The 24,545-nt window shown below is 38.8% G+C and overlaps 1 long non-coding RNA gene across 1 annotated transcript in view; it reads left to right on the top strand.

Annotated features, from left to right (window-relative positions):
• LOC132483376 (uncharacterized) overlaps nt 1-17,451 on the top strand; it is a 118,824-nt gene extending 101,373 nt beyond the window's left edge. The window contains exons 2-5 of the long non-coding RNA XR_009531066.1: nt 6,314-6,415; nt 12,980-13,128; nt 14,752-14,806; nt 17,164-17,451. This is a non-coding gene — a long non-coding RNA (uncharacterized LOC132483376). The remainder of the gene's footprint in view (nt 1-6,313; nt 6,416-12,979; nt 13,129-14,751; nt 14,807-17,163) is intronic.
• Nucleotides 17,452-24,545: the final 7,094 nt, after the last annotated feature.

Genomic DNA, 24,545 nt, shown 5'->3' with positions numbered 1-24,545 from the left:
TCTTTATCATTGTGACTTTCCATTTGGCCTATTATCTTCAAACTTAAAATCACTATGAACACCAATAGACTTTTCAATTTAATATACCTGCCCATGCTATTTCTAAATTTATATAATCTGGGAATACTAATATGAATCATCATGCTTTAATTTAGCACTGAGTAAACTCTTCTTGAATAATAACTTTCTACTTTTGCCCAATTCCTGATGCTATATACTTTCATTCACATTTATGAGAAATATAGTTATATTATTTGAACTATGTCAAAGGAAAGAGTTTATTTCTTGGGCAAGTATAATTCACTTGATTTACAAAAGAAATTCTAAGAGAAGGCTAGAGTTTATCCAGGGTCTATTATGAAGCCAAGCCTAGTCAACTGGGCCATCTAATTCTCTGTTTATCCTATCACTCACTGCTGTCTCTCCAGCAACCCATACAGATGCCCTCCTTCATCATCAGAGTTCAAAGGCCCAGTAACAACCATAGCACTATGGGGCAACAGGCCAGAGAACTGAGCTGCCGATTTGAGGAACAGCTCCCGTGGGCAGCTGCTTTTAATTGTGACCAAATTTAGGCGGGGCCAAGGCAAGGGCTGGCAGCTAGCTGTGGAGGTTAACTGGAGTCAGGAAAGATAAATTGCAAGGCAGGTACTAGGTCAGGTTCTGAGGCCTAGGCTCTAAGCCAGTCAGCCACAGAGGACTACAGTCCAGCACCTCAGAGAGCTCTATGGACGGGTAGGGTCTGAGAAAGATATTAATGTCTCACAATAAAATGACATTTATACAGAGACAAGAAGGAACTGATGGAAGAAAATCATGCTTTGGCTATCTCTGTCTTGGGCAAAGGTAATAAGCAGAAAGGCAGGAAGAGCAAGGAGGCCAGTATGCCTAGAGCACAGTGAACAAAGCAGAGGGTGGGAGCAGCTGGCCTCAGGGAGGTAGCAGGAGGCAAATTATGCAGGGCTTCGAGCGTTAGAGAACAAGCTTTTGGTTTCGCTCAGTGCAGAAAGAGATGCATAATTTGATGTGTTCTTTAAAATTCATACCAACTGCTGATGGAAAATAGATTCTATGTATCTAGAGCAGAAGTAAGGAGACCGGTTAGAGACTCTGGCAGTAATTGAGGTAAGAGTTGATGACGTCTTGAACCAGAGTGGTAGCAATGGAGATGTTGAGAAGTGAACAGATGCCGGATATATTCTGAGGTACAACCAACAAAATTTGCTGATGGATCGGATGTGAGATATAGAAAAGAAGCAAGGAAGACTTTAGAGTTTTGCCATGAGCATCTGCAAAGATGCAGTTTTCATTAACTGTGTAATGACTTGTGGAGAAGACCACTGAAAGAGCTGATCTGTGTGTTTGGGGTGGGAGAATCAGGAGTCAGTCTGAGACAAGTACAGTCTGAGATATCTATTCTAATCCAAGTGAAGATGTCAGGTAGGTAATTGGGTATATAAAAGTTAAGTTCAGGGCCTTCTCTGGTGGCACAGTGGTTGAGAGTCCGCCTGCCGATGCAGGGGACACGGGTTCGTGCCCCGGTCTGGGAAGATCCCACATGCCGCGGAGCGGCTAGGCCCGTGAGCCATGGCCACTAAGCCTGTGTGTCCGGAGCCTGTGCTCCGCAACGGGAGAGGCCACAACGGTGAGAGGCCCGCGTATTGCAAAAAAAAAAAAAAAAAAAAAAAAAAAAAGTTAAGTTCAGGAGAAAAGTCTAGGCTAGAGCTATGATTTTTAGAATCTATCCTATATAAATATCATTTAGAGTCATAAAATTGGATTGAGATCCCTAAAGGAGTAAGTATAATTAAAGAACAGTGATGTCCCAAGGACTGAGCTTTGGGAAATTCCAAACTTTAGAGACTGAGAAAATGAAGAGGCAGACTCAGGAGTTAGGGAAAAAATGTCAAGTGAGATAGCAGACAGAATGTTGTCCAAAAGTCCAAGTGAAGAAAGTGCTATAAAAAAGAATGAATAATTAACTGTTCCAAGTTCTGATGAGAGGTCAAGTAATTTGACGATTAAAAACTGACTGTTAGATTGAGCAACAAAAGGTCACAAGTGGCCTTAACAAGAGTAATTTTAGTTGAATGGGGAAGAAAGACTTGTTAATGGGTTCAAAAAAGAATAGGAAGATAGCAAATAGAGATGAGCATATACAATTCTTCCTTGAATTTTTCTACAAATGGGGTATATATACGGACAGAAGATGTGAAAACAGGCAGGATTTTTGTTGTTGTTGTTTTCTTGTTAGATGAGAGATATTACAGTATATGTGTATGCTGATTTGGATGATCCAGTAGTCAGTGAAAATTTGATAATATGCAAGGGCAGCATTGCTGGATATGTGGATGTATATTCTGGGAGCAGTCAGAAAACGTATTGAGATATGGAGCAATGCTCGTGTAATCGGTTACATTTGACTCTTCTCCCTCTCTGAATTCACCCTCATCCAAACCAGCAGTAGTTTACTCCTAGAGTACCAAACTCAAAATTTCTGACTGCATATTGGTATTCCATCTTCAATATTCTATCTCTTATACACACTTTCTCTTCTTGACATAGCTCTTTGTTGTCCCTGTTAATATTGTTAAAAGTAAGTTTTCAGGGCTTCCCTGCTGGCACAGTGGTTGAGAGTCCGCCTGCCGATGCAGGGGACATGGGTTCATGCCCCGGTCCGAGAGGATTCCACATGCCGCGGAGCGGCTGGGCCCGTGAGCCATGGCCGCTGAGCTTGTGCGTCCGGAGCCTGTGCCCCACGACCAGAGAGGCTACAACAGTGAGAGGCCCGCATACCACAAAAAAAAGAAAAAAAGTAAGTTTACATTCAAGCATCAACTTATGTTGGTATGTTCCAACTTTCCTCCCCCTGCAAGATGTTCCTCACCCCAGCACCTTTTAACTGAATTCTACATCAGCAGCAAAGGATGCTGAGAAAACAGGTGTCTAGTATTTTAAATGAATATAATTGGGAGCAGGCCCATTTCAGAGTATTTTAATTGACTTTACACCATATTTCCAATTCCTACCACCAGAGAGTTCCATCAGCATTTTTAAATAAATCACATTGATATCTATCCTGGAAAATATACATGATGTTTATATGGGTATTTTAAAACCCCTTGGTAAAATTTTTAATGTCTTAAATTTTAGATGTTGTCCATTTTATCAACCTGGTCTCTTTTAAGAGGAGAATACTTTCCAGATATGCCAAGTTTCTGGAATACATTTTTGATCATCTACTATGTGCAAGGCAGATACTGGTGATACAAAGACAGCACAGCGAATTCCCTGTCATTCAAGTGCTCAAGACTCTACGCTTTCACTGCTGAGGGCCAGGGTTCAATGCCTGGTTGGGGAGCTAAGATCCCACAAGCTGAGCAGCCAAAAAGAAAAAAGAAAACACACACACAAAGACAGCACACATTTCCTATCATAAAATAATAAAGACTCTAGTGAGATGTACAAGACTACACTTAGTGCTATAAGGGATGCTTAAGTGGTAGATGAAGAAGAATGGAAGTTAAAATTTACTGGGTGGCTACTCTAAACCAGATATGGTACATAGAGTATTTCATTTATTATCACAGCAACCCAATGTATTAAATATTATCAGGGAGATTTAAATGGCTTTAATTCAACTATACAGGTATATGTGATGAAGCTGGAATACAAACCGAAATCCACTTCCTCTTGGAATCCTGTAGGTAGGAAAACTGCCTGACTCTCCACCCCTCATTTTCCTGCTCCATGCAGGTCTCACTTGCCTCTAACTACCCATTCATTCAAGCCAAATATTTTTATAACATGAGGCCTTACATGAGAGCTCTGTGAGAATCTCTTCCATAGTAGTTTTAGTACAAAGCTAATAAAAATAGCTAAGAATAGCTACTACTAATGATAATGATTTACAACTCTTTAGACTCTGTGCTTTAGAGTCTAACCTCCTGCTACACACACTCATAAGATTAAGTACCTGACCCACCTTTATTTCCCATCCCTTCTAGGTCTCTGAGCTTCTCCATCCTAATCTCTCTGCTGTTATTCTGATCCCTACCACCTGACAGTTCTAAACTCTGAATTTTTCATGTTGACCTTCTGTTTCTTAGCTGACCCCTCTGAACACAAGCTCTTGCCTTTCTGATTTACCATATCAGCCAGTATCATTCTTACAGGGCCAACCCCAAACCCTGACTTCTCCTAACTTACCCTATACCCTCAGCATTCAAGTCTTAGCAGGATTGTTGATTTTAGGAAAAGTCTTAAAGCTATAGTTAACAGAATCAGCAAGTAAAGATTAAAGGTAAAGATAGGAATCTGAGATCATAGCTGATAAATTTAGTAATACCTAATAATACCTAGTAACTCTTGTTGTTCCTGTTTCCTGTTCAAATTTTTAAAAACTCAACAGGATAAATTCTATTGAGATGTGTCTAGTGCTTATATGAGAGAATCTGCTGATCATATTTATTTCTAGACAGAAATTGTTGGGTGTTAAAAGAGTTAAACCTGGGTAAGCACCTGAAGGTTCTTTCAGAGTCTAGTAGTTTTGACAGTTTTAGCCAATGAAACTTAAGTGCCATTCTGTCAGAGGTTGTAACCCGCAGAGTTAAATTCCAATTTTGATAGAATGGCCTCTTCCATAGGCTGTTAATTATCTAATGAACCAACTACTGCTCCATTTACCTGTAAACTTCAAGATATGCCTATGAAGCATCAAATGAAGTGAAGATTTGCAAATTATCTGCTTATCTGGATGTGAACCACCCAACTATGTAATTCAAGACCTAGTGTTTTATGTTTTACTGGATTTAGTTATTTTACTGAATACTGAATCATCTGATTTAGTTGGCCACTTGCCTGTTTTTTTGGGGGGGGCGGGGGGCATGCCTAGCAGCTTGTGGGGATCTTATTTCCCCAAGCAGGGTCCTGGCAGTGAAAGTGCTAAGTCCTAACTGCTGGACCACCTGGGAATTCCCTAGTTGGTTACTTGAATCAAGATAATTAAAAAAATGCTTTACCTATTAAGGACCTATTCATGACACTGGCCTTTACAATAGCCTTTGTTCCAAAAAATACTTGCTGCTCCTGATGTTTCTTCTCTTGTCTCCCGGGTACAGTCAAGTTACTGTCACATGTACAGTACCAACAATGGAATGTTTTGATTACTGGGTATGTAGTTGGAATCCTTTTATTTGCCCATATTGAACCTGATGTTCCTGTGAATGCCCCAGAAAATAAGAATAAAGAAATAGGGTGCTGTTTTCCTTCTGAGGTCTGAGGATGTGCTCAAATCTTTCTCTCTCCAGAACGACAGAGAGCCCCTACTCTGGCCTTGCACACCTAAGCTATTACTAATGAAGGAAGTTTTTATGATTTTCATGTGCCATGTTGAACGCGAGATTCACATCAGGGATCCTCTGGGATTCTGACTTGGGCAAACTCAACATGGGCCCTGGATATTCAACAGCTTTCACTTTAGGGAAGAAGAGTGTTACAAAGTTAAATGCATGAGGCTACTTGGTCTCCCATCTTTTAAAAAGTGTGCTTAATTTAAATAATTTGGAAGCAAAACAGAGTTTCATATTTTATTACCTATGTCAGGATTTCTGTGAAACTTCATGACATTCTAGGACATTTCCATATTTCTTTTTGCCTGGGTGGAATTGGTGTTTGAGAGTTCTTTGCATATTCCTAGCTAACCTTACCCTCAGAGTATAATTTGCATATTTTGTCCTGTAAACCAAAGTAAGTTTTGATCAAATTTGAATTATATCGGCCATTTTTCCTTTTGTATTATTTTACTCTCCAGAAAGATTTTTTTAAACAGTCACACTAATAAACAGTAAATATTACAATAAAATTAACAACTTTCATTTTCTCTATTTTTGTCACTCTGGTGTTAAATCTGCACTGGCAATAATTAAACTCCTAGATCTTAGAAGTTTAGGATGAGAACATAAATGGAATCAGGACAGCAATTTGATAGAACTGAAAGGCTTTAGTATCAGGTAAACTAGGACTGATTCCTGGTTTTACATCCTCCTGACTGCATAACCTTTGAGAATGAGTCCCAGCTTTCTTGTTTGTAAAATGACAATAGTATCATCTACTGTTTTGAACTGAATGTTTGTGTCTCCCCAAAATTTATGTATTAAAATCCTAACCCTCAATGTGATAATATTAGCAGGCAGGGCCTTTGGGAGGTAATGAGGCCATGAGGATAGAGCTTTAATGAATAGGATTAATGCTCTTCTAAGAAGAGGCACACACGAGACAACTTGCTCTCTTTCTCTCTCTGCTCTTCACCAAGTGAGGATACAATGAGAAAGCCATCTGTAAACCAGCAAGAGGACCTTCACCAAGAACCCAACCGTGCTGGCACCCTGACCTCAGACTTCCAACCTCCAGAGAGGTGAGGAATAAATGTTTGTTGTTTAAGCTACCCAGTCTGTGGTATATTTGTTATAGCAGCCTGAGTTGACTAAGACAGCTACCAAATCAGTTTTGGGTATATACAACACCTAGTATAGTGCTCACCCACAGGAAATGCTCAGCAGTTAGTCATAATAGTAATACTGCTGAAGCAGTCTTTTAATTCACTTTAAAGTCACTTTTTTAAAGCTATTGAGCACTTAATAGATCTTAAGTTTGTTACCGAGTTGTGTGGTTATGGTCTACTTTGTAGTACGGATACAAAGTAAACCACAATTTGTGACTCAAGGTGTTCAGTGTGTACTGGGAGAGACAGGTAAACAATTACAATAAAATGTCATACAGGTTCAAAGAGCTGTTTGTGCAAAGTGATTTGGGTTATAGAGGAAATGACTAACTTTGAGATGTGAAGGTTTGGAAAGGTTCACAAAGCAGGGGACTTTGGGGCTTATTCTGTAGGAGTTTTTCCAATAAATGGAATTACTTAGTAGAGAGGTCCCTTGATGGGAAGCAAGGGAAACTGAATTGCTACTTTTCTCCAGCAGCATAAGGCCCAAGATCTCCATCTACCCCTTGCTCTAAAACCCCAGGGATGAGACTGTGGCCTCACCACCATCCCACCTGCAGCTGCAGGAAACACTGGCCACCCCATGATCTTTAATTACTGTGTCCTGTGGCTTCTTCCCATTGTGCCTCCAAAACCAGTTTTCCTGCATCACCCATGAGAAGTGCACATTTCCCAGATCACTCAGTTTCACGCACCCTGCTCTCAGCCCCGCTAATCTGACCACACATTGCCCAGACTCTTGGCCATCTAAGCCCTTCTACCCAAACTTACTTCCTGTCATCGGAAAACTCCTCTCCTTCATTAACCTCTTCACTGAACATTTTCTTTGGAGTTTTGCTGAATTTTGACTTGGCTCCTGAAAACACTGCTTTCCCTGGAGGCCTTCAAATGAAGGATTTATTTTTACTTTTTCCTCTCATACTCTAAGTATCATATATGCCTGGAGCTTGAGGTAAGTTTTTGTTAGGAAAGAATGCTTTCAATTAACATTATATTCCAATTTCACGAAGATTCTCTGGGAAATTTATCAAATAACAATTGTAAAATTGTTGTACAACTTTACAATAATTGTAATTGTAAAATAACCTAATACTACAATTGTTTAGAAGTAAAGATTCCAACAAATATTAAAACTAACTTTTTTAAAATTATAATTATAATTTTTAATTATAACATTTGTTCAGCACACGAGATCCATAGAGTCAGTGTGTCTATTTCCCTTTTCAAAATTTACCAGAAGCCCTTAATGAAATGACCATCAGTACTATTAGATTACAGGGATTGCAAATTTTAAGCCCTCTAGTGGTCAACGCCATGTTGCTCAATCTCTCAGACTGAGAGTATTCTTCAAAGATAAAAAATTACTATAACTTATAAAAATATTTCCACTAAAATTTGACAGGTCATTATCTATGTCCCCTAAACAATGTACTATGTTTGAAGCTGAATAATTCACTACATCAAAAAAGTTGTTGACTACTAATGTTAATTAGTTCTTAAAATCATATATTTATCTTTATTAGAGTAAAAAAAGAATTGAGAAACCAAGATAAATTATCAATACTTCTGGGGTTTCCCTGGTGGCACAGTGGTTAAGAATACGCCTGCCAATGCAGAGGGCAGGGGTTTGAGCCCTGGTCGGGGAAGATCCCACATGCTGCAGAGCAACTAAGCATGTGCACCACAACTACTGAGCCTGCGCTCTAGAGCCCCAGAGCCACAACTACTGAGCCCGCGTACCACAGCTACTGAAGCCCGCGTGTGGGTTGCTTCACAACAACGAAGAGTAGCCCCTGCTTGCCACAACTAGAGAAAGCCCATGTGCAGCAATGAAGACCCAACGCAACCAAAAATAAATAAATAAATAAGAAATAAATAAATAAATAATAACTAACTAAATAAATAAATATCAATACTTCCTGACTTGGGTGTGGGTCAAATATTTTAGTGACACAATGAATTTATTTTTTTATCATGGTATCTCATATAGGCTTTAGAACCAGATATGATAACTTATTATTTATATGTGTGGCTTACAGAAGCTAATAAATATTGCTGTTTCAGTTTCTAATAGGTTTTTTAAAAATCTAGATCATAATATATACTCTATAAAAATTATGGAAAGGAAACAAGATTAAAATGTATATTTTGATTAGTATACTGCATGGAACAGAACAGGTGCTCATCAAATCTCTAAAATAATCATGGTAGTGTTACTTTTATTTTATTTTATTTTATTTATTTATTTTTGGCTGTGTTGGGTCTTTGTTGCTGTGCGCAGGCTTTCTCTAGTTGTGGTGAGTGGGTGTTACTGAAGCTTCTCATTGCGGTGGCTTCTCTTGTTGTGGAGCATGGACTCTAGGCACACGGGCTTCAGTAGTTGTGGCTCATGCCCTAGGTAGTTGTGGCTCACAGGCTCAGTAGTTCTGGCTCACAGGCTTAGTGGCTCCGCAGCATATGGGATCTTCCTGGACCAAGGATCAAACCCATGTCCCCTGCATTGGCAGGTGGATTCTTAACCACTGTACCACCAGGGAAGCCCCGTTACTTTTGAGTAATAAAGGAAAATTAAGGTATTTCTCTAATTTCTTGCAAAAATCATACTCTTACCATGATTACCTGATTAAGTCTAAACCCAAGTACATTTTATGTGTACTTAAGTAATAATTATTCCAACTTTTAGGTTGTAGATGACTTAATAAGACAGTTACCTTCTTTCAGAATTCTATGATTTAAATTTTTAAGTTTAACACACATACCAGTGTGCCACTTTTTAAAAGCAGGACTAAGTCTCAAGGACTAAAGGCAACATTAGATGATTTGTTTTAATTACTAACTGTAAGTAATTGCAGTGATTCTATATAATTAATTTAAATAAAAATGAGAAGTAAAAAGAGATGTGACAATGTTAATATATGGAAATATCATCTGACTTCTCTCAGCTCTAAAAAAGTAAATTAGCTTTCTGATGAAATTATGTGCTATTTTGTTAGTTATATTTTGCTTATAAAATATCCTTGCTCCATTGTATGATTGAGTACATGTAAATACTATAAAAATAATACAAGATAGCCTTCATTCATTTTCTTTCCCTAAAGAGAACACACACAGTTTTACTCATGGGGACCAGGTGATCATTTATCATATTCCACTGTAAAGCCACCAGGTCAAGTTTTAGTATCCTTCATGTGTAGGGCTAGACATATGTTTCTATTTTCTTAACTCCATCCCTCTGCCAAAATTAGATCTAAAAATGTCTAAAAGTAATTCTCTAGGGTTCTACTTATAATAAAAAGGAAGTAAGATTGTCATTGCCAGATAAAATGAAGGTTACCCAGGTCAATTTGTTTCAGATAAGCAATGAATGATTATTTAGTGTATATCCCATGCAATAATTTTTAGTATATCTATGTCCCAAATATTACGTGGGGCATAATTATTATTTATTTTTCATTATTTATCTGAAGTTCATACATGAGGCATACTTATTCATTATTTATTATTTATGTGAAATTAAAATTTAACTGGTTCCCTGTATTTTTATTTGCTGAATCTGAGGAAGAGGAAGACAAAATTTATTTTGGAGAAAATATACAAAACAAATACTTCAACAACCACACCTTATATTTTAATTGAAGAATCAATGGATCTCCAGTCCCCTAAAAATGCAAAGCCAACCCATAAAGAACTTTATGTATATGGAGAGAAGAAAAGAAGTAGCTCTTCCTCCAAATCTAGATAGTTTCCACTGCTCCTGGCATACTTTCCATTCTGATATACATCTTATAAGTAGTTGACTCTTAGGAAATCTCTAAGAGTTAGAGGGTAGTGGGCAGTCTGAGTTATAAAAATTTAGAGGTGTCGTGAATAAATGCACTATCCACCAAAGACTAACAAATTCACAGTTTTAAAAAATATATCCTTATCTTCTGAATCACAGCTAATTGAACCAGAATTGGGTACCACATTCAATCAAAATCTCTTCACCAGGGATTTGTAGTTTGAACCATATTCATTTTCTTTGTGTGACTGGACCTAAAATATGCAAAACCACGGCATTTGATAGGGTCTCCACTTAATCATATGCTGCCTTTTAGAAACTAGAAGTCACCCTTTCTAGGACAACTCAACCATGAGGGTTCACAGCCTGGCTAGCAGAGCTAGATTGTATTTTAGACTGTGTTGAAGGCTGGACACCCTTGTGCAGTCAGCAACCTGTACAAACTTATGGGATTACCTTGCCACTTTATGTCATGCAATGTAAAAACTACAGCACAGAAAGAGGTGTAAATGAAAGATAGAGTAAGAAAGTACTGCTAGCTCTTTGATGTTTTTCCATTTCTAAATTCCAAAACTCTCTGAGACAAAAGTTTATTTCTCTTGTGTTTTGTAAAATGTTCTTGAATTTTTATAATAAATTCTTCCATTTTGCTTAAGGTAATTCAAGCTTATTCTTGACACTTGAAAGCAGAAAATTGTAATTAGTTACATAAATGTTGGTTTTAAAGTAATGTCTTAGGAATCACTGGCAGATTCTACAAAATTCTGGCAATAATTTATATTCAATTGACATTTGAATACACCAACATGCCTTCCTTTTATTTCTGGATTGATCTTGGCTTCAGAGGCTGACAAATTCTTCAGTGAACAAAAAGGATTGCCTTCAGTTGTATCCAGAATTAATTTAATTTGCATTCACTTCCTATGCATAATGAGCTCCTCAGGCTGGACTATAAACTGTGTTGTTTGACATAAAATGCCTTTTCCTTCACTGGAACAATTTGTAAATACAGAATTGGAGAGGTGGTAAAGAAGGAATCAAAAGTTATATAAAAACAGTGTAATGACGTGAAGGCAAAAAAAAAACCAAAATACAAAAAACAGAGGAATAAATAAGAACAAGAATGGAACCACTTGGTACCTCTCTGGGAAGTAGCTTATAGCTCATCAGCTTTCTGTTTTGTTCTGTTTTGTTTTGTTTTTTATGAGGGTGGAGAAAAGCTCTGCTTTTTCATAAACTGTAGCATCTTAGGTCTTCACAGAGCCATTTTCATAGACATATTTACTTTCCTTCCAGGTGGCCAAATAGGGAGTTATTTTTTTGCTGTCTTTCTGTCATATTACATGAGAGGCTAACTCACTCTAGCACACGGTTCATTACAGACATCTTTTGTATAATCATGTGTTGACAAGCATCCATTTCACACATCACCCAGGGGATGTCCCTGCCATTATTTGTTGTGAGGTAGATAGTTTTCCTTCTTATCTCACAACAAATAACAGTGACAATCACAGTTTGGGTTAAATAAATACTTGGCCATTAGAGAAATTACCATTTCTTCAATTTGAGCTAAGAAATTTAGGATAGGTTAAAGTCCCAATAACTATTTTCTTGTACTTCTACTTAATCTCATTGTATATCAATAAGAATCCTGAGAGTAAGTGTCTTAACTTCACTGGATTGACTTTAAAATTTTTTCTGATATATAGTCACATATAAAACAAAATTTTATTTTTTATTCAGTGATTATCTGATTTCTGCATCTTTGTAGTATCATACATTAAATTCTTAGAACAGGCTTTGGAATCCAGGAGACCTAGATCAAATGACAGCTCTATTTGCCTTCTAAGGTGTGACCTTATGAAAGCAAACATCCTGTTAATTGAATCTTGTTTGCCCAAAAGTACACTAGGTATAATAAGCCTTACTTTTTATGATTGTTGAAAGGATTAAAAACAATATCTGTAAAGTGGTTAGCAAAGTATTTGACACATTGTAGATGCTAAATAAATGATAGTTATTATGGAAGGAATGCAGATGAGTCTGAAATTTTATTTTAGGTCTCATTTTTTTTAACATGTCCTCATTTTTAATATAGAATATGACTAATGGAAATCATAGAAGACTAGGGAAATGGGCTTGGAGGAGAAGCCTCAGTGAGTGAAACAGTCAGGAGACCATTGCACAAAGACACTGGACTCCCTCTATGATGATGGCATATAAGTGGGAAGGAATAAATCCTAACGGGTATTTTTAAAACAGATATTTTTAATATAGAATTTATAGGATGTGATAATGTTGGAAATGGGGAATATAAAGAAAAAAATCAAACATTACTCCAAGGATTGATTTTGAATAAGTGGGGAAATGGTACCATTAACATAAATTGAAACTTTGGAAAGGATATACTTTGGCATCAAAGCATGAAGTGGGATATAAAAATGAGCATCTCTGAAGAGCTACGGAGCTGGGGACCATGATGTGGGAGTTACTTACATGAAGGCAAGAGACAAGATCTTTGACAGTGTTATACACTCCAAAGTAGTGGCAAAGGCCTTCGTTTAAACAAAAAGGAAGAAGAACAGGTAGAAAAATGAATAATAAGCAGTGAGAAAACCAGGAGAACTGGAACTGAATAAGTCAAAGAATGACAGTTTTAAGAAAATCTACATGATTGGTTATGTATATTTCTACAGATTGCCATGAAAATGATGTTTGGGTCAAGTTGCCTGGATTTAGCCATTGGGAGTCCTTGGTTATTAGTAGGATCCTCGAGCGGTAGAAGGACGGAAGCCAGATTGCGCAGACTTCAACAGGTGGCAGTGTAGCTATTGATAGAACACACGTGAGTATGAACCTTCTTTACATTTCAGGGGATCACCTGGAATCTGTCTTTGCCAGACTGTTGGAAGACCCTGGATTGAAGTTCGGGAAGTAGACCTTGGGAATATGCTAAAAAATGAGATGGGCTGAGCGTTAAGGAAAAGTGTTTCCCTCTAGTCACTGGAATATCTAGTAAAGACTTAGGATTTTATCATTAACTTCTCCCCCTTAACATTTAGTCAGATTTGCAGATAGATCCTAACCTGGATTAGCCCTAAGATTAAATAAGAAACCTAAGTTGAGGAATAAGGGTACCAGAGCCAGGGAGAAGCAAAAACTGAAGACGAGGCCTCCGAGAGAGAGGAAGGATGGGCTCAGCCAAAATTCTGTGGCTACGTGAGCAGTATGTTTAGAAAATGAGTCACCTAGACCTCTGGAAAAGCAGCTGTTGACTGGTTAATACTATTTGACACTTGGAGATTAGTGTGGTTAATTAGTGAAGCAGGAAATTCAGCTAGTTTTCCCCTGAAGCCAAGTGACTTCTGTAGTCTTCTGTAGTTTGTTCATTCGCATTGTTCCTCCCCTTAAAGAGCAACCAGTCTTAAGGAGCTAAATATTTTCAGAGTTATCCATTTGAAAAATATAAAGTATATCTATGAGTGTCTAGCTGTGGTGTGTAAAATGAATAAACATATGGAAGATAATATACAGTGATTAAAAAATACAGGCCCTGAGGTTCAGCTTATGTGGGCTTGATTCCTTACCTTGTCACTCCCTTTGGACACACAGGTCCATTCCTATTTCCTTGTTTGTAAAATGAAAGTAATAGAAAACTATCTCAGAGGGTTGTGAGTCATAGTAAGTACTCAATAAATGTTATCTATTAGTATCAGATACTCTGGAGAGTAACTCCAACTGGTCCTTGTTTCTAGTGAGAAATAAAGTTATTTAAACACTTAGTGCCCCAGTTTTCTCATTCCTAACATGAAAAGTATCATGTATCTTACATGGTTACTGTGAAACTATGTCATGAAAAGAGTAGTTATTATATTCCTCCATCCTATTTCCCCATCACCAAACAAGGAAACTTTAAGGAAGAAACCTCAGAGTTTATCAATTCTAAACTTTTCTGATTTTGAAGTACATATTCCAATTCCCCAATATATGCAAATTCAAAAGTTTTATTTCTTCATAGCATTCATTGTTTTTATTACACAAGTAGAATGTGTTCAGTGAGGAAAAATTTGAAAATACTGGGAAAAAAATTCATTCATATTCTTACCCCTAAAGATAAAAAGATAAGCACAGTTAAAATTTAGGAAGTTGTCCTTTGAGAATTTCATCTCTCTCTCTCTATCTACCTATCCATCCATTCAAACAACCAAACATATCAAACTGGGATTAAACTAAATTAAACTAAACTGGGATTAAAGTAAACTCTTTAGTAACTTGAATTTTTAGTTAACATGGTGTGACATTTTTCAATGCCAGTACTTTGCTACAGTCACTTAATGCAATAATAGCTTCATATATTTCATTGTATGACTATGTCAATGTTTGTGAAACTACTTCCTGTGTTTACCTTGTTGAGCTCCTCAAAATATCTTCAGTCTTTTAATAAAGCACTCTCAACTCATTACAATAGGGAGAACACCACCTTGACCGGGTCTTGGCAGTGTTTCAGAAAGAGGTAATCAGAGGTGAGATATTTATAGAATTTGGGGTCTGGCCTGAAGAAGTTTAAGGAATCTTTCAAGAAGGGAAATGGAGAACTGGGCAAAGTTTAAAATTGGTGGATACTGTGAAGTTAGTCTTGACAACTAAACTGATGAGCAAGTTATTTGGTCAGAGGAGCAGATTATTGTCTCTAACCGTTTGATCTGAAGAGATTTCCTGAAGCAAACAGTAAAGTTATTTACTGATTTATAGTACTACCTTACATAGGCAGAGTTTTCCTAAAAACAAAAAATAAAATCTAAGTCATGTTGACATCAGTAGTCTACATACAGTTTAATCTAATTCATATTAACACAGATGGTCTTAATTATCAATGTGGTTTTTATTATTTTAATATTAGTTTTCCCAAATGTATTTTAAATATTTATTTATTTCTATTTTCACCAACACCTCCATCTAAATCCAAGCCATCACTTTCCTTTACCTTGCCTTTTAAGCTGATCTTTTTATATTGTTCACACTCATCTTCCACAAGGCAGCCAGAATGAACTTTATGACAAGAAAATCACATCCATTCTTAAATCCTTTCAGTTTTTCCATACTGCTCTTCATCTAGTTTTTCTTTTTCATTTTCTTTTTTTTTTTTTTTCGTGGTACGTGGGCCTCTCACCGTTCTGGCCTCTCCTGTTGTGGAGAAGAGGCTCCAGACGCGCAGGCTTAGAGGCCATGGCTCACGGGCCCAGCTGCTCTGTAGCATGTGGGATCTTCCCGGACCGGGGCATGAACCCGTGTCCCCTGCATTGGCAGGTGGACTCTCAATCACTGCGCCACCAGGGAAGCCCTTCATATAGTTTTAAGTTCCCCATGAGAGCCTCTCTGATCCACTCCTACAGCCTTATTCTATTCATTGCACCCTAATCCAGTGGACCTCTTTTGGTGCCTTGAATTTGCCGTGTTCCATCTACTAGAATGCTTTTCCCTGTACTTTCTTTTATCTAGTTAATTCCTACTTATCCTTCAGATATCATTTTGCTCATCCTTCTCTTACCAAGACAAACACTATACATTCTCATAGTTCCCTATATTCTTCCTTCATATTATTTAATTTTTTATGAATAATTGATTTAATGCCCATCTCCCCCACTCAAAAGTAAGCCCTATAAAATTAGGGACACTATTTATTTTGTTCTACATTACATCATCTGCGTCCCTGGCCTAATACAGAAACACACGATTTATACAATAAATGTTGCAGAATCGGTGGCATAATTCTTCACATTTAAGCTGCAGGAGTGTTTTGTTTTGTTTTCTATGTACTTTGATAACTCACCCAGCTTAATTGCCTCCACCTTCAAAAACACCTTTTCACTCTTAATTTGAGGGCACATCTTCTTTGTTAAATGAACCAAATAATTGTGAAAAGAAGTGTTGCTCACAAATAAGCTACTAATTGAAGCTCTTTTTTTTTTCTTCACAGACATAATAGAAAAGCATTAAAAATGGGAGGTTTTAGAGAGAAATATTCCTTGCAGGGGTATTGCTATAGCTTCCAGAAATTCTAAAAATCTTCCCTATTGAAGGAAAATTGTATTTGTGTGTGTGTGTGTGTGTGTGTGTAGTAGGAAGTGAGAATGGTGAACTGGTTCTTTTATTTAATTTTTTAACTTGAACAATATAGCTACGTGTTCTGACTGGAGTTGGACCATTCTAAAATAGCTAACTCTCAATTACCACAGTAATGGAAATGGGCATGATGTGGAAAAACAAAATATGGTCATAACCCAAATCACTTATTTCCATTCATTCATTCATTGTCATTTTATTCATAAGCTTTGAGCTATAGTAATACTTTATATTTGTGCAGTACTTTTGATTTTAAGAGTTTTTTTTACATACTTTGTTTTAGATAGGGTAGACTAACCTACAGAAAAAGACAGGATCCTCAAAACTCAGTTCCCTTAAGAACAGGAAGTTTATTTATTTGGTCAAGAGCAGTGTTCTGGGTTAGCAGCAGCTCAGCTCTTATGAAGGCTTTCAGGGACCCAGGCTGACACTGGCTCTGCCATCTTCAACAAGATACTTACAGGACTGCCCTAGGAATTACTGTCGCAGTCATTGAGGAAACATGAAAAACATTAAAGAGCATGCACAGGGTCTGGAACCTCAAGTGGTACACATCACTTCTGCTCACATGTCTTTGCCAAGAACATAATCTGGAGGCAGGGAACTCTGGGAAATGTATTCTGCCTATGTGTACAGCTCCACCCCTATTTCTGTAGAAGGAGTATAGTACAGATTTTGGCTGGTAGTTTTAGTCACATGGATTATCTCATTGGGCAAATAGATTTTTAAAACCTCTTCTCTTTCTGCTTCTTGAAAGAATAGGGACTTCCCTGGAGTCACAGTGGTTAAGAATCTGCCTGTCAATGCAGGGGACACGGGTTTGAGCCCTGGTCCGGGAGAATCCCACATAGCGCAGAACAACTGAGCTTGTGCACCACAACTACTGAGCCTGCGCTCTAGAGACCACGAGCCACAACTACTGAAGCCCGCGTGCTTAGAGCCTATGCTCCGCAACAAGAGAAGTCACCACAATGAGAAGCCTGCGCACCGCAACAAAGAGTAGTCCCCGCTCGCTGCAACTAGAGAAAAGCCTGAGCAGCAACGAAGACCCAACACAGCCAAAAATAAATTAAAAAAAAAAAAAGAGGGGCTTCCCTGGTGGCGGAGTGTTTGAGAATCTGCCTGCCGATGCAGGGGACATGGGTTCGAGCCCTGGTCTGGGAAGATCTCACATGCCACGGAGCAACTAGGCCCGTGAGCCACAACTACCGAGCCTGCGCGTCTGGAGCCTGTGCTCCGCAACAAGAGAGGCTGCAACAGTGAGAGGCTCACGCACCGCAATGAAGAGTGGCCCTCGCTTGCCGCAACTAGAGAAAGCCCTCGCACAGAAACGAAGACCCAACAGAGACAAAAAATAAATAAATTAATTTAAAAAAAAGTAAAGTGTGAAGATATAAGATAGGATAATATTTATTTTAAAAAAAAGAGAAAGAGAATAAATGAGCATGGTAACCAACTTCTGCAAAGCAAATAAGCAGAGATATAAGAAATATCAGAGGCCTTGATGATTTAGGAAATGAATAAGTAGTATCTGAATAATAAATTATAATAAATAATAATAAATTAACCGGGCCTGTCATGCAAATAGGACAGAAGTTACTATAATTATACAGGATTGGTGATAATAGACTGACTAAGAAAGTACCTTCCAAAATCTATTCTGAGTCCAGTTTTCCTTGTCTACCTGATACATAGCATATAGGAAATCCTTAGCATTGGCCCCTACATGATGAAAACAGAAATTTCAAATTTTGGCAAAGGTAATTTATTGAAGTTTAAACCATTCATTTTTTTTGAAAAAGTTAAGTTTTGAAAATGAAGAGTGTTGACGTAGACGCTGCCTTCCTCTGAAGTTACATGAATCAAGAGAAGAGGGTCGACTTAAAACAACCCACCCAACTTAAGAGTTGTGAGTTTAAGTTTTATTCAGGGTCTTACCGCAGACTGTAGCCCAGGAGATAGCTCTGAGGAACCACTCCAAAGAAGTAGGGGAGGAACTTGTATATATGTCATTTTTTTGGCTATGAAATACATGTAATTGAGCATATATCTTGGTAAAAGATTACTGCTAATTACAAAACAGATATGTCAAGTTAATGATTTTAGTACTTTTCTATGTATGAGAAGATGCAACAAGGGAGAAGCATTTTCTGGATTGCAATAGACTAGTAAGACAGATGATCCAGAGAATTTTTAACAGGGCCTAATGCAGACATAGCACATGAATGGCCTACCAATGAAATCCTTGCCTGATATAGGAATGAGCCTTCCTAGAGCCATTGGACAAATCAGTCACTAAATACCTCCCAAACCTTGGTTGACTTTATGACCTAAAGGAGGCAAAGGGGATTGTGAACAAAAAAAGAACAAAGAGGCTTGCTCATCATTCAGTTATGCAAGGCTTAAATCACAACCCACTGCAGTGGCCCACTGACAGTGCCCCCTGAAAGGAATTCAGGATGAAAAACAGAATGAGGTGCTCTGTGCTTTAGATAAACAGGCCACTAGATAGTTAGATGCTTATCAGGAAGAATTTCAATGACCTCAGATTAATGTAGTTAGGAGATTGTTTCAGCAAACTGGTTAAGAGATGATGATGGTTTGGTCTAGAATGCCAGGGATGAGAAATGAAGTGAAGTGGATAGATAATTCTAGAAATGTTTAGGAATCATGGCGTAGCATAGGGACAAGAGAGATGAGTCCATGAAACTAACCAGGTCCAAACCAGGAAATGCGTGGTAGGGTATATGAAAGATTTGGGGCTTTTTTTTTTTTTTTTTAAGTATATGTGATGAACTAATAATGGTATCTACTCTGAGGAGAGACACATTAGATTTCTTTAGTGTAAGTTCACTAAAGAAGGGTGACTTAATTCCTTAAGATAAGTGAGAAAAGCTGATGGCTTAAAAGAAGGCATTTGCAGTGGGTATGGCATGAGGTGTGTGGACTTGTCATTGGCTGTGGGAGGGAAGGGAGAGGGACCGTTACAGGTGACCCTCAAGTCTTGCTGAGATATGGAGGAGGTGCAGATAGATAGGGAAGATGGGAGATTAATTTTTTTTTTTTTTTCCTGCGGTACGCGGGCCTCTCACTGTTGTGGCCTCTCCCGTTGCGGAGCACAGGCTCCAGATGCGCTGGCTCAGTGGCCATGGCTCACGGGCCCAGCCGCTCTGCAGCATGTGGGATCCTCCCGGACCGGGGCACGAACCCGTGTCCCCTGAATCGGCAGGCGGACTCTCAACCACTGCGCCACCAGGGAAGCCCCAGGGAGATTAATTTTTAACATGTTGAATCAGAGGTAGATTCTCTGGGAGGAAACTTCCAATAGGGAGCTGGCAACACAAGTCTGAAGCTTGTGGAGAGATGGGAGTTGGAGGTAAAGATTTCATTCATTAGCATTTTTGATATCTAGCTGACTTGGTTTTTCCCTTCTTCATTCTCTATGTGCCTGAAAGTAAGGAGGGCCTTACTTGACCCCTTGGGAGTTTATGTCCCTTCTTTCCCCCTCCCCCATAGCTGGTGGTCAATGACTGCCTGGTGAAGGAATGGGAAAGTCCTTGCCTGAAGGGGAACAAAATCTGGGTGTAATTTACACTCCTGAGCAGCTGGTGGATCAGGCTTCGGTTGGGACTTTGCCTGAAGGCACATGCTGGGTTTTTTGTTTGAGTTTATTTTGGTTTTGCCCTGCTTCTCCATTTCCTTACCCTTCTTTCTGAGAGCACTGCCACAATAACTCTCTCATCTTGACTAAGGATCTACACCTGGAGAGGCGAATTTAAGACAGAAAATAATCAAGATAATGAGAGTTACTAAGGTGGCCCCGGAAAGGTGTGTAAAATAAGAAAAAGGGTCGCCTAAGACAGAATCCTGAGAGCAACTATTTACCACAAAGATGGAGAAAAACAGCCACCAGGAATGAGCCTGAAGAAAAGAGGAGACAGAATTGTGGGCTGGCAGGTGAGGTGCTGTGAGTAGAGAATGTGGCATCAGACAAGGAAACCAACAGAGATATTCAGGTCAACAGTATAAAATGATACAGAGAGGTCAAGTTATGTAAGGAGTGAAAAGGATCCATTAAATATAGCAACAAAGAGGACTCATTACACCCTATTAAAGATTGGGCATTTTTAATATTTTGGAAGACAAAGACTAATGATACATATATTCTTTTTTTTTTTTTAATAAAAGGTATTTTTGAGCACCTACTAGGGCACAAGCCCTGTGCTAGTGCTGTGGTGAAGGACTGAATGGCAGTTCCTTGCCATGAAGGGGCCAATAGCCTAATTACAGGAGTGATAAGTGTTGCAACAGTAGTAAATGAAAGTCATAACCGGTGCACAGAGTGACGCCAAAAGCTCGGCCTCTGTACCCTGCTGCCGAATCAAATCTCAGAGACAGGGTTTTGGGTGAAGTAGAAAAGAATAGCTTTATTGCTTTGCCAGGCAAAGGAGGACACAGTGGCTCCTGCCCCAAAAAACTGTGTCCCTGGGAGGGAACCTGGGAGGATTTGATGGGGAGTTTTATAGCAACAGTTCAAGGGTGGGGCTGCTGATAAGATTAGAATGTGTGTAGGGCCTGCACTCCTCTAATCTGGTCTCAGGTAATATATATATATTTAAAATTAATTAATTAATTTATTGGCTGCATTGGGTCTTCATTGCTGTGCACAGGCTTTCTCCAGTTGTGGAGAGCGGGGGCTTCTCTTGTTGCAGAGCACAGGCTCTAGGCACACAGGCTTCAGTAGTTGTGGCTCATGGGCTCTAGAGCCCAGGCTCAGAAGTTGTGGCACACATGCTTAGTTGCTCCGCAGCATGTGGGATCTTCCCCCAGGCATGTAGGATCTTCCCAGACCAGGACTCGAACCCGTGTTCCCTGCATTGGCAGGCAGATTTAACCACTGCACCACCAGGGAAGTCCTTGTCTCAGGTGTTCTTGATGAGTTTCTCTAGTTCCTTTAATGTTGCCTCAGGTGATTTCTTGGCTGCTCCTCTCTTGATTAGCAACTGTTAGAATCTGCCCTTTGGAACTCCCTACAAACAAGAAAATGGGGGACAGAAAGGCTTCTGTGCCCAGGAGCCCCACAGGGTCCTGCTCGGTTTTGGGAGGAATACTCAGCATCTGCTAATTTGTTTTCTTTGTTAATGACTCCACAATCTTTTACAGTTGTTTCAATTTTTTTTTTTTTTTTTGCGGGACACGGGCCTTTCACTGTTGTGGCCTCTCCCGTTGCGGAGCACAGGCTCTGGATGTCCAGGCTCAGCGGCCATGGCTCACGGGCCCAGCCACTCTGCGACATGTGGGATCTTCCAGGACCAGGGCACGAACCCGTGTCCCCTGAATCGGCAGGCGGACTCTCAACCACTGCGCCACCAGGGAAGCCCCCAGTTGTTTCAATTTGTACATCATATTAATTATAATTTCCTGCTACAGTTCCTTTAGCAGTGGTAGGTATGTATGTATGTTCATGGAGGATAGTATGTTAACCCGTATACTTGAAAGTAATGGGAAAAGAGCTACTATTTGATTGGGTGGCTATCGTTTATTTTCTTGTTTATTTGCACATTTTTTATTTTGAGTAAAAATAAAATTCTTTCAGCACCTGATGAAGCAAAGAAAACCTTTTCTATTACTACCTTTTGTTTTATGAATAATTTCTTTTTTAATAAATTTTTTAATCATTGTGTTCTGAATTCACAGCATTTTAAAATTTATTTATTTTATTTATTTTTGGCTGTGTTGGGTCTTTGTCGCTGTGCACGGGCTTTCTGTAGTTGCGGCAAGCAGGGGCTACACTTCCTTGTGGTGTGCGGGCTTCTCATCGCAGTGGCTTCTCTTGTTGCGGAGCATGGGCTCTAGGTGTGTGGGCTTCAGTAGTTGTGGCTAGTGGGCTTTACAGCACAGGCTCAGTAGTTGTGGTGCAAAGGCTTAGTTGCTCTGTGGCACGTGGGATCTTCCCAAACCTGGGCTTGAACCCGTGCCCCCTGCATTGGCAGGTGGATTCTTAGCCACTGTGCCACCAGGGAAGTCCCAACAGTTAATTTCTTCATCTGTAAATTTATCTTGCACAAATGGATGGTGTGGCGAATAGATTATTCACTTACTTGTAGACTGTATTTGTGTCGGGCTCTATGTGGTTGTTACTGTACCTTAGGAAGACTAACTGAAAAAAGCAACAGCAAATTGCTTTGTTCTCTTTGCCTCTAAAACTGCAGTGAAGAGTGGCTTACAATACAGACACTGCTAAAATTCTCACAGAAATATACATACTACCGATGGATTCGGCCTTTGGGGGTGCTATGGAGATCGTCATCTCTTCATTGTTTCTTGTATGTAACTTTGTAGCAAGGGAAATGAATGACTGTGAATAGCTGTTTTGTTTAAGTATTAGAAATGTATCCCTTCCTAGTGGGACTACTGAAGTCTTGCAATTTTTATCTACAAGAGTTCTATCTTTTATTCTCATGTTGTATTTGTATGTAGTGATCATTTTCAGTGTCTTCTGTCTCTTTGCTGTTTGTCAGTTAACGCTATCACAAAAAAGGGATGGGATACATTTAGAGCAAGACTTCTTCCTTGTCTTGGCACTGACATGATTTCACCTGATTGAAGTCCAGTAGTCTAGGTAGTGATAGGGCTCTGCTTACAACTACTTTTCAAACCAACAGTGTCCAACCCTAACCCCCCGACCCCTTCCCCTTTGTTTGTTGTTACTGCCTTTCCAGTATTAAAGGGTAAATTTTTAAAGTTGATAAAATTATGAATACTTTGCTTCTGCCTTAGCAAAGTAGAAAGTTAGAAGCTAGAAGTAATACACTGAGTGATCTCAATTTTTGTGTGATTAACTAAATCAGTTGAGAAACCAAATATGCTACTGTTTAGACATTTTTTTTCATTTTACACATGAAAAATTCACTTTAAGCCACACTTTTCATTTCCTACATTGACTTGTGTCTTCACAATGAGCTCTAGTTATTTAAAACCTTTGGCACTGCCTTTTATTTCAGTGTAAAATTTAGTAAGGCCAATATATCTAAAAAACAGAAATTCCTTCTTCCTTTATGGACTCCAATGACAAGAAAATTAGTACTAGATCCTTTTTTCTTGATGTCAATTATTTGTGTATTTAAAAAATCCATTTCTGTGCATAAACACTTTTAATCATGGGATACTGTGACCATCTTGACTGAAAATGATCACCCTTATAGTAAGATGTCTTAATGGTATGTTAATTATCAACTACCAATTTTAATATGAAAATTGTGATTAATCTAAACCCCCAAATAATTAATTTAACCATTAACAAAATTCATTGGGCAGCTATTATGTGCCAGACACTATTCTAGTTGCTAGAAATAGAGCAGTGAACAACATACAATAATTCATGCCCTTGGGGAGCTTGTGTTCTATTTGGGAAGTATAAACAATTAACAAGAAAAAATGTATAGTACACTATATGGTAATAGGTATTGAGGGGAAAAATAAAGCAGGGAATGGGACTAGAAATCATGTCTGAGAGAGGTGCAGGCATTGATAGAGTGGGCAGGGAAGACCACCACAGTAAGGTAATATTTGAGAAAATATTGGAGGAAGGTGAAGAAATAAGATAAGATGATAACTAAGAGATGAACATTCTGGGAGGCAGAGAACAGCAAATGCAAAGTCCCTATGCAGAAGCATGCTCCAGGAACAACAGAGGCCAGTGTGGCCAGAGGAGGGTGAGCCAGGGCACAAATTGAGGTAAGAAGGCTAATGGAGTAGGGGTAGAGATTCTCTAGGGCCTTATAAGCCATTTTTAGTATTTTGTTTTTAGTCCAATTGAGATGGGGTGAAGCCTTCATAAGGTTTTGAGCATAAGCATGGTTTGTTCTGACTGAGGTTTTAAGGAGATCATTCTGGCTGTTTGGGCTGAGGCTTGAATGAAGGGAGGCAGGGCAGAAGCAGGAGACCAGGAAGGAGGCAAGAGATGATAATTCATATGGAATTTCAGTGTAACTTTCAAAGGATTACTGTCTTAAGGAGTCCAAACATCAGAAATAACTGTCAGTTTTTCTTAAATAAGAGAAATATTTTAATTAGTACAAAATATAGATCAGGGAACGGTGTAAATATAGATTAAGCAGTGTTTGCTTAAAAAGTACA

The sequence above is a fragment of the Mesoplodon densirostris genome, chromosome 1, assembly GCF_025265405.1.
Source record: "Mesoplodon densirostris isolate mMesDen1 chromosome 1, mMesDen1 primary haplotype, whole genome shotgun sequence".
NCBI classification, from domain to species: domain Eukaryota; kingdom Metazoa; phylum Chordata; class Mammalia; order Artiodactyla; family Ziphiidae; genus Mesoplodon; species Mesoplodon densirostris.
Note: the sequence above shows the minus strand (reverse complement) of the source record. Positions and strands in the feature narration are given on the sequence as shown.